The sequence below is a fragment of the Moschus berezovskii genome, chromosome 23 (genome assembly GCF_049115385.1).
Source record: "Moschus berezovskii isolate FMDL1 chromosome 23, NW_MosBer_1.0, whole genome shotgun sequence".
NCBI lineage: Eukaryota > Metazoa > Chordata > Mammalia > Artiodactyla > Moschidae > Moschus > Moschus berezovskii.
The window spans coordinates 59,460,631-59,470,329 of NC_142482.1; the positions used below are offsets into that span (position 1 = coordinate 59,460,631).

The window sequence follows — 9,699 nt, forward strand, 5'->3', positions numbered from 1 at the left end:
CCTAAGCAGGACCTAGGCACCGCCCGGCTCTCTGTCCCCAGAAGAGTCTTTGTTGAGACTCCTAAGACGTTTCAAGGGCTTATGAATGGGTAGCTGTGTTTAATGAGTATGTTCTGTAACTTCCAGGCATTCTGTTAGGGTGGTATTATCCAAACAGTGCCGAGCACAACTTCGGTTCATTGGGAGGCCGCCAAGCACACTTCCTTGGGTTCTTCACCGATTCTTGATTTCGGGAAGTTGAGGGCGGAGGCTCCAGTAACCGTGGAGAAGAGAGGATGCAGGACACTTGGTGTGAGTGTAGGCGGAGGGTGGGTGGAGGTGGGGAGGGTCTGCTTCTCCACTGGGGGAGGGGAAGGGGACGGGTCCCACAGGGTCACAGGTCTGTGTCCCCGAATGCAGGTTAGGAAACACTAGTTACGTCTTCAACCCCAAAGCCTTTGGGAGTAGAGTGGAGATGAAGGGAGAGGAGCAATTTTTCTTCCGTCTGCTCTTGTGTCTGCGCTCTCCCACCTGATCAGACCGGACTTGTGCAGCTCTGGGTGGCATGGAGCAGGTACGCCTGCTGGCTTCATGCCTGTGCACACACATGCACACACAATCACACATGCACACGTGCAAACACGTGCACACAACTCACACGCACAGCTGCAAAACCACACACATGTACACTCAAGCACGCACACACATACACTCATACACAAACATGCACACACTCGCACACACAATCACAAGCACACGTGCAAAACCACACACAGATGCGCACTAAACATACACATATATACTCATACATAAACATGCACACACTCGCACACACAATCACACACATGTGCAAAACACACAACTCATATGCACAGCTGCAAAACCACACACATGCACACTCAAGCACTCACATGTACACTCACACATAAACATACACACGATGTTTTCAGCAGTTTCCTATAGGAGTGGCTGCAAGGAGGCGGGCACTGTCAATCAAGCTCCAGGCTGGGCCCTGCATGACTAGCTCACCAGCTGACACGCTGCACAAAGTCTCATCATGAAACCGTCTTCTCATTGTTTCATGCAGACAGTTTTTTCTCTTTGCCCAGAGGGAGGAAGCAGGCCGCCCTCTCTTCCCTTCCTCCTTTTCCGTCATAGCTCCCACATGTACAGTCTCCTGGTTAACTCCTCGGTGTCGAGGAGAAAGGACTCTCGTAATTTCCAGGCATACAGACTTCTGTCTGCAGGCCCGGAAAGAGGCTCGTCCTTGCCTTTGGACTGCCTGCAGGAACTCTCTGGTTCCAGCCTGGATTCCTCCTTCTGGAAGGACTTGTGTCCCAAATGCCTCTTTCCACGTAGGCTCTAAGAGGTCATGACAGCTATCGTTTAAAGTTTTGAATTTCTGCATTTTCCTGATTCTTCTCCCTCCTAGCTCCCTACACGACATCTGCACATCTTTGACTTTTGCTGATTATTTCAGAGAAGTGTCCTTTTGTGTTTAAAGGGGTAACTGTTTCCCGTGTGTGTTGGGAGGGGAAAGGAAGGCAGGCAGGCTAGGACAGCAAATACTGGGGAAAATACAGTCCCGTCCCTGCTGGGCGAGGCACTTCTCTCAGTGTGGCCAATCAAGCAGCCTGGGAGGGGTTTTCTTCTTTCTATGATTTTATTTTTTCTTGAAGTGTAGTTGATTTGCAGTGTTGTGCCTATCTCCGATGTACAGCAGTGACTCAGTTGTACATGTAGACATTCTTCTTTGATAGTCTTTTCCACGATGGTTTATCACAGGATGCTGCAATTATTCCCTGTGCTATACCATAGGACCATACTGTTTATCCATTCTGAATGTAATCGTTTGCATTTGCAATATCAGCTTCCCAGCCCATCCGTTCCCCTCTCCTCTCCCCCTTGGCAAGCATAAATCTGTCCTTTGCATCTGTGAGTCTGTTTCTGCACTGTTTTGGCGGAACAGGCCCGGGTGACTGTTTGGCTACATGAGTTACAGAGGACTCTGCGTCGCCGGGTGGGAAATCTGCAGTTAGTGGACAGTGAGGGCAACGGAAGCTGCCAGGAGTGCCCTGTGTGGGCGGGGTGAGGCCGGGGACCCCGGGGACGGAGGGTGCGGGGAGGGGGGCTGTTAGAGCCCCTCCCGCCAAGGAAGGGTGGCCTGGACTGTGGTGTGGGCCGCCGGACTGCACGGAGCAGACAGACGGGATCACTTGTGCCGTTGATGGGATCAGGAGTCAGGGAAGCGGGGGGAGCCCCTCTGGAGTCAGGGAGAGGGAGGTCTGGAAGGTGGAGGGCCGCTGGGGAGGCAGGGAGGTCGGGAGGAGGAAGAGATTTCTTGTGGATGTGGAGGAGATATGTCTTAGACACGAAGAGCTGAAAGTGCCCATGGAACATCTAGAACATTCCTGAAATGTGGGTCAGCCCTTCAGGAGGGGGGTTTGCACCGAGGATGTGGAGATGAGCATCACCCGCTTAGAGGTGGCAGTCAAGACTGTGAGGAGAGATGAGACTCCTGAGGGCCTGTGATGCGTTAGAACATGTAGATGGCTAAGCTCCATCCTGACAGTCCCCTTTGTAGGGCAGATAGACGGATGAAAGATAGTTGATTGATCGATGGATAGATATAGACAGATGATATCTATTACGAGCTGTGATTGTGTATCTACTAAAATAAGATCTTGTTGGCATTTTCTGGTTGTCTGAATATGTTCGCAGAAAATTCACCATGCTCATCAGAGGCTTAAACTCTTGGTCTCCAAGTAGAGTACAAGCCTGGGCGCTCCTGCTTCACTGCTGTCAGCTACAAGGTGGTCCTGTCTGGTGGGGTGAGCCCTCTGCTGTTGATGCTCCCTGCTCTGCAGGGCTGTCGAGAGGCTGTGTCCATACTCGGTCACTAAGGATGCTTGCGTGGGTCCCAGCTCAGCGGGGGTGCTCCCAGCTCCCACTGTAGTTCCCCTAAAGCCTGGGGAGGACTCCTGCACTCCCAGCACTCACACAGGCCCCGCTGGAAATAAGGCCGCTGGTTCTGAGATGCCCTCAGGGGGTGCTCCAGCCCAGCAGGCTCTCTTTCCAGGCAGTCGCCTTGGCGGCCAGTCTGGTAACACACCCTTGTGTTGACTTTTCCTCCTTCGCTCACCCTTGCCACCTGGACCTTCTTCCCAGATAAACTGCTGCAAGCACACGTGACACTCAGCTTTCAGGGAAACGCAGGCTGGGGCCGATGGGGTCTTCTAACCAGACCTGAGTGCTGGATCTTCGCCTTTCCTACTGCAGACAGGAATGAGATGGGATGGGGTGATGGGGTGCTGTGGTGTGGTGGGGAGGACTGCTGTTTCCAGAAGCAGAGGGGAAATAAACTGCACACACCAGGAACAGGAGAGAGATTGAGAGACGGGGCTATTCTCTCTCTCTCTTTATATATACCTGTGGGAATATAGGACATTGTTTACTGAATGGTCAAGCTGGAAGTTCACCCATAATCATGCCTTAGTGGTATTTAACAATCCCTCTGTGTTCCACCATCAGAGGATACAAATCAGTCATGTTTTGCAAATTCTTACCCTGCAGACAGCACTTATAGAGGAGATGAGGCTACCATTTTCATTACGGGGATGGGAAACCAAGGCAAAGGGATTCCCCGAGCTCCCAGGGTCATGACCGACAGTCGGTGCTGAGTTTCAGATTATGTTTTGGGCTTCCTGCCCGCCGCAGCCGAGCCCCACCTATGACTGGAACCGAATCTCAGCAGGGAAGGAGTTTTGTGAGGTTCCCGGAAGGCAGAGGTTGGTATTGGCACGCCCTGAGCCAGGCCCTCGCCTGGCATGGCCAGGAGGATGCTGCAGGAGGCGAGCCTGGGAGAGGGAAGGGAGAGTCGTTCTGAGCGGCCAGCTTGGGATGAGCTGCATCATCGCTGCCGTCTGCCCGTGACTGGACTTGCCATTGCCGAGGGACGGTCTGACTCCAGCCATGGCTGCCAAGGACAGAGCAGAGCTCATCTCTCTGCAGACTTGAGTCATGCTAGCATGCGGGCGTGTGTATGTTCAGTCACTCAGTCTTGAGCCCGTGAACAGCAGCCCACTGGGCTCCTCTGTGCATGGGATTCTCCTGGCAAGAATCCTGGAGTGGGTTGCCATGCCCTCCTCCAGGGGATCTTCCTGACCCAGGGATTGAACCTGCAGTTCTTAACGTCTCCTGTATGGGCAGGCAGGGTCTTTACCACTGAGCCACCTGGGAAGCTAAACCTATTTGTTTAGCCTCCATTTCCTTTTTGTGCATGCAGAAGAGTGATGCGCGGTTTAAAACATTCTGTGTTCAAATAGGTCCAAGAGTTCTTTTAACATGTTTAAGATAAACGTTCCAAGTGCTGAGACAGCACCGTGACACGCAGTGAGCAGCCAGCATTTCCTCATGCGTGGTGCTTCATTTAAATAACCTTGTATCAAAGTCCATGAAATATGGTAATATTTATGTTTTCTGTTTCAATTGTCATCAATCTGTTTCTAATCTATTCATGGAAAAATATGTGAGCCATCTTGCCATGAAACTATTTTCAAAATCTCATGGAAGCCTACCAAGTTTTCATAATTTAGCTATGGAACTTCCTTGCTTTTGAGAGAGGAGGTTCTGATACTGTAAGGTTATGTTTCTGGGTGTATTTTTGGTTCAATTTTGTTAATCCCGGCTTTTGTCTTAAATAAATAAATGAAAAATACATAAATAGATGACATTAACAAATAAAGAAAATACATGTAGAGAAAAATTAAAATGTTTGTATTATAAAATATGCATTTTGAAGAATGAACAGTCATTTGTGCAAAGTCGATGTGGCTTCGATCAAAAGGTTTCCGTTCAGAAGCCTGGCCTGTCTGCTCCTGCACTGCCTGACCGGTAGTGAGAGATAGGTGTGTCCTTGAGTGCCTTTGTGTTTGTTTACTAATATAGTTAAACAGAAAAAAAAGTTAAACTTACCATGGGTGCAGCAGGTGTATTTATTCGCACTGTCCTTCCTTTTAGAAAAACACTATGAAAATATTTCAACTTTAAGTGCCTTCCTGCAGGCCCCGTGCCCCATGCGGGCCTCGTCTGGAGACACAGAGAAATCAATCTATCCGGGCCTGAAGGACAACGGGCTTTGGGTTCGTCCCACGTGGAGAGACAGCAAGCGCCTCCCAGAGGACCGGCCCTTCGTTCTGCGTTGCTGCATTCTCTCGGTTCTGGCACTGCCCCACGGGCGCTGGGTCTGGGCTGATGGAAATTTCCAGGCTGCGAGGAGATGGAATTTCTAAGGAAGCAAAATGCAGACTCCCCTAGTTGTGCACACCTGCCCCCCGATCTCGGATTTGGCAGCTCGTTGGCCCTTTGAACAAACAACCCCTCCCCTTCCACTGACCCCAATGCTGAAGCCGAGATCTCAGGGTCCCCCTCCCTGCCCACCATCGGGAAGCCCAGATCCTTCCTCCTAAGTGCGTGCTCCTCCCTGCTGAGTTTGCACCCGCCTTCCAGCCCTGAGGGCAGAAGGGCTTCACTCTGCAGTCAGGGGGCCCCCCGTGGGAGAACAGGGCTTCACTCTGCGGTCAGGGGACCCCCGTGGGAGAACCTCCAGACGGTGCCCCGTCGCCCTTGAGGCAGATCCGAAGTCCTAAGTGGCTTCCAGGATCCTTCATCTCCCCGGGCATCTGTGTACCTTCCCCCGTGTCCTCTGCATTCCCTGACCTCTCTTGCTGACTCCCCCCCAAATCTGATCTTGGTCTGGTCCCCCGAAACTTGTCAGGCCTTACCGTGGAATCCACACGAGGCCTAGAAAGGGTTTGATCTCCTTTAGGGAGTCCTGCACAAGCGCAGTCCAAGCCCCCTTGTCTTGATGGGGAAACCCATTTCAAACCAACTTTCAGAACCACTTTCGGGGCATAGGAAGCAGCACGCCGGGGCTCACAGGTTCTGTCACACGAGTCCAGCTGCACTAGGAGTTCTGGGCCTGGCAGCAACCCCTGGTCCTGCGTGGACAGGGCAAGCCGACCCACTTGCTGCCCACCCCATTGGTCACGGGAAGGCATCTAGACTCGACCTGGGCGAGGGCTGAGCTCCACACGGTGCGCTTCTCCCCGGATGCTGGGCGGGAAGAGCCCGCAGGCCCTGCTGCACTCCGGGTTCTCCTCCAAGGGACAGGCCCCTGCCCGGGCTGGCAGGTGGAACGCAGTGTTTATCAGGGGACTTATGCTCGCGAGGCTCCTGTGAGGAGCCACCCTCTTCCTAACCTCACGGGACACCTGCCCTTCCTGGTGGTTCCAGTACGTGCAAAGCCTGGGCTTGGCCTCAAGGTGTCTGACCCCACAAACAAACATTTCTATCAGGCAGCAGGTGACTTGACTCTGGCCACGGAGCGGCGCAGGCCTGCTCGGGTCAGCCCTGGATGGTGGCAGGAGTCAGGGGCACTGCAGCGGGCAGAACCCCGGGGAGCTGACTCCCGGGTGGGCTCTCCAGATGCAGACCCATGCGGATGGAAAAGGGAGACCTGCAGTCACCATGGAGCAGACCTGGGGCTGTGAGAAGGAGCAGGGGCCCTCTGTGCCTCAGTGTGCGGTGTGTGTATGCAGGGGTGTGTGTGTGTGCATGCAGGTGGGGGTGTGTGTGTGTATGTGTATGGGTGTGTATACATGCGGGTGTGTATACGTGCATGTGTGTGCATGCAGGTGGGGGTGTATGTATGCAGGGGTGTGTGTGTGTGCATGCGGGTGTGTGTATGCAGGGATGTATGTGTGCATGCAGGTGGGTGTGTATGTGTGTGTGCGTGCGGGTGTGTATACGTGCGTGTGTGTGTGTATGCAAGTGTGTGTGTGTGTGTGTGTATGCAGGGGTGTATGTGTGCATGCAGGTGTGTGTGTATGTGGGTGTGTATACGTGCGTGTGTGTGTGTGTATGCAGGTGTGTGTGTGCATGCAGGTGTGTGTGTGTGCATGCAGGTGTGTGTGTGTGCGTGCAGGTGTGTGTGTGTGCGTGCAGGTGTATATATGTGCGTGTGTGTGTGTATGCAGGTGTGTGTGTGTGTCTGTGTGTGCGCGTGCGGGTGTGTGTATGCAGGGGTGTATGTGTGCATGCAGGTGGGTGTGTATGTGTGTGTGCGTGCGGGTGTGTATACGTGCGTGTGTGTGTATGCAGGTGTGTGTGTGTGTGTATGCAGGGGTGTATGTGTGCATGCAGGTGTGTGTGTATGTGGGTGTGTATACGTGCGTGTGTGTGTGCATGCAGGTGTGTGTGTGTGCGTGCAGGTGTGTGTGTGTGCGTGCAGGTGTATATACGTGTGTGTGTGTGTGTATGCAGGTGGGTGTGTATGTGTGTGCGTGCAGGTGTGTATATGTGTGTGTGTGCATGCAGGTGTGTGTGTGTGCGTGCGGGTGTGTATACGTGCGTATGTGTGTGTGTATGCAGGTGTGTGTGTGTGCATGCGGGTGTGTGTATGCAGGGATGTATGTGTGCATGCAGGTGGGTGTGTATGTGTGTGCGTGTGTGGGTGTGTATACGTGCATATATGTGTGTGTGCATGCAGGTGGGTGTGTATGTGTGTGTGTATGTGGGTGTGTATACGTGCGTGTGTGTGTGTGCATGCAGGTGTGTGTGTGTGCGTGCAGGTGTGTATGTGTGCGTGCAGGTGTATATATGTGTGTGTGTGTGTATATGCAGGTGTGTGTGTGTGTGTGCACGTGCGGGTGTGTGTATGCAGGGGTGTATGTGTGCATGCAGGTGGGTGTGTATGTGTGTGCGTGTGTGGGTGTGTATACGTGCGTGTGTGTGCATGCAGGTGTGTGTGTGTGTGTGTGCGCGCATGGGGGTGTGTGAGTGTGCACTCCTGTGCAGAGTCTAGAATCGTGCGTGGGACGAGCCCCGGCGCTGGATCACACCTGCTGGTGAGCTTGCTCTGCTCCGTGACCAGGCCCCAGGTAGCCCCGGTCTGCGGTGCCCAGCTTACCGAGCGCGTGTTCCTCTCAGGCACCGTCCTGCGGGCCTACCTGTCTGGTCTGGTTCCATTCCCGCAGCAGCCCCTGTAGTAAATACTTTCACCCGACAGGATACACATGGAAACAGAGGTTTGAGGGCTTCTCCTACGTCTCCAAATCCTGAAGCTGGGTCCCTCTGATGCCACAGCCCACGAGCTCTTCTGCCATCACTTGTCTCACTGGGGACTCGATGGAAACAGGGCCATTTTTTTTGGCAAGGATGAGGCGGAGGAAGGAACCGAGGAAGCATCTCTGCTCGGCGCAGCGTGCTATGAGAAGCACGAGAAGAGTGACTGGATGCTGAGAGGCAGGGATGGCGGAGAGCTTCCTCTGTCTCCTCCCGTTCACCTCTTCTGTGTTCTGCTCCATCTGCCCTCTCCGGCTGGAAATCTTCAACTGGCAGCCGCCGGATCAGGTCTGGGCTCCTTAAGTGGCTTTCCCAGTCCTCCCAGAACCCTTCGCTGTCCGAGCAGCCGGCCTAGATCTGTAGCTAGAGAGGTGGCGAGGATGCCGATTCAATGATCACCTCTTGGGAAAGACCATTGGACCCGTGTTTGCGTGAGGGCGGCGCACGGGCGTTGCTGGTGGGAAAGCACTTGGTGTGAGTGACTCAGGACGAGGGACCAGCACAGTGACCTCAACACAACCGCCGCCCGGCTTCCTGCTATTTCCTGCAGAATCCTCCAGCTGCTTGGCCTTCCCAGGGCTGGGATCAGTCTGGCAGTCTGCAGAGCCCGCCTGCTTTGGTCCCCTTCTGATAAGACGGTGGGGCTGCAGGGAGAGGCCTGTGCCCACTCAGTTTCCCACGACGTGCCAGCCTCTTGTTGCTGGGAAAGTACTCAGCGAGGGTCTGGCTAGAGCTAAGAGAGCTTGGGAGGCACAAACAGTCTTTATCTGCAGGATGAGGTTAGTTTCTGTTTGGGCCTGATGTTTTCCTAAGAAGGAAATCGCTTTCATAAGAATCAGATTAGGTCCAGGAAGCATCCACCGGGCAATGAGGCAGAGAGGCAGGATTTTCTCATTGGTCACGACTGCCACCTCCTGGCCACATTTGTGAACTACACAGTATGGACTTCCTGCGTGCGTGCTAAGTCCCTTCAGTCTGACTCTTGGCGACCTCATGGACTACAGCCCGGCAGGCTCCTCTGTCCACGGGATTCTCCAGGCAAGAATACTGGAGTGGGTTTCCATGCCCTCCTCCAGGAGATTTTCCTGACCCAGCGATCAAACTCAGGTCTCCTGCATCTCCTGCATTGCAGGCAGATTCTTTACCACCAAAGCCATCGGAGAAGACCTAATTTGTTACGTGGAAAGAGGTAATTCATACAGTCCTTTAGCTGATGTTCCCCATCAGAGAAGTTGTACGACTTGCAGGAAAGGGCTGCCTTGTGTTACTGATGCACTCAGGCTGGGGCAGCTTGCAGGAAGCATGACTTCCCTGCAAACGCAGTGAAGGGTTTTGGAACACAGCAGCTGGGGACCTCGAACGATTGTACTCCCTGCAGTCAGAAGTCTGAGAGGCACATTCGCATGCTGCTGCAGACACACCAGATCAAAGATCACTTTCTTCATCCTCCCTAGAAGCTTTGATGGCCTTGTGTTGGGCTCTGGTCAGTGTGGCATCTGTGTAAGCTGTATATACAGCTTTCAGGAAGAGTCCTTAAGAGATGGCTTATTCGTTCCCTGTGATGAGATGACTGGATCTGGACAGCCATTTTGGTTC

The 9,699-nt window shown here is 53.4% G+C and overlaps 1 long non-coding RNA gene across 2 annotated transcripts; it reads right to left on the bottom strand.

Moving 5' to 3' along the window:
- Window positions 1-1,787: 1,787 nt before the first annotated feature.
- LOC129543265 (uncharacterized) lies at window positions 1,788-8,822 on the bottom strand. Of its 2 annotated transcripts, none has more exons than XR_016036079.1 (3): window positions 7,989-8,822; window positions 4,954-5,247; window positions 1,788-3,408 (listed from the first exon to the last, which is right to left on the bottom strand). It is a non-coding gene; the product is annotated as an uncharacterized LOC129543265 (long non-coding RNA). The 2 variants fall into 2 exon arrangements; XR_008683270.2 differs by having other exon boundaries at window positions 4,954-5,266.
- Window positions 8,823-9,699: the final 877 nt, after the last annotated feature.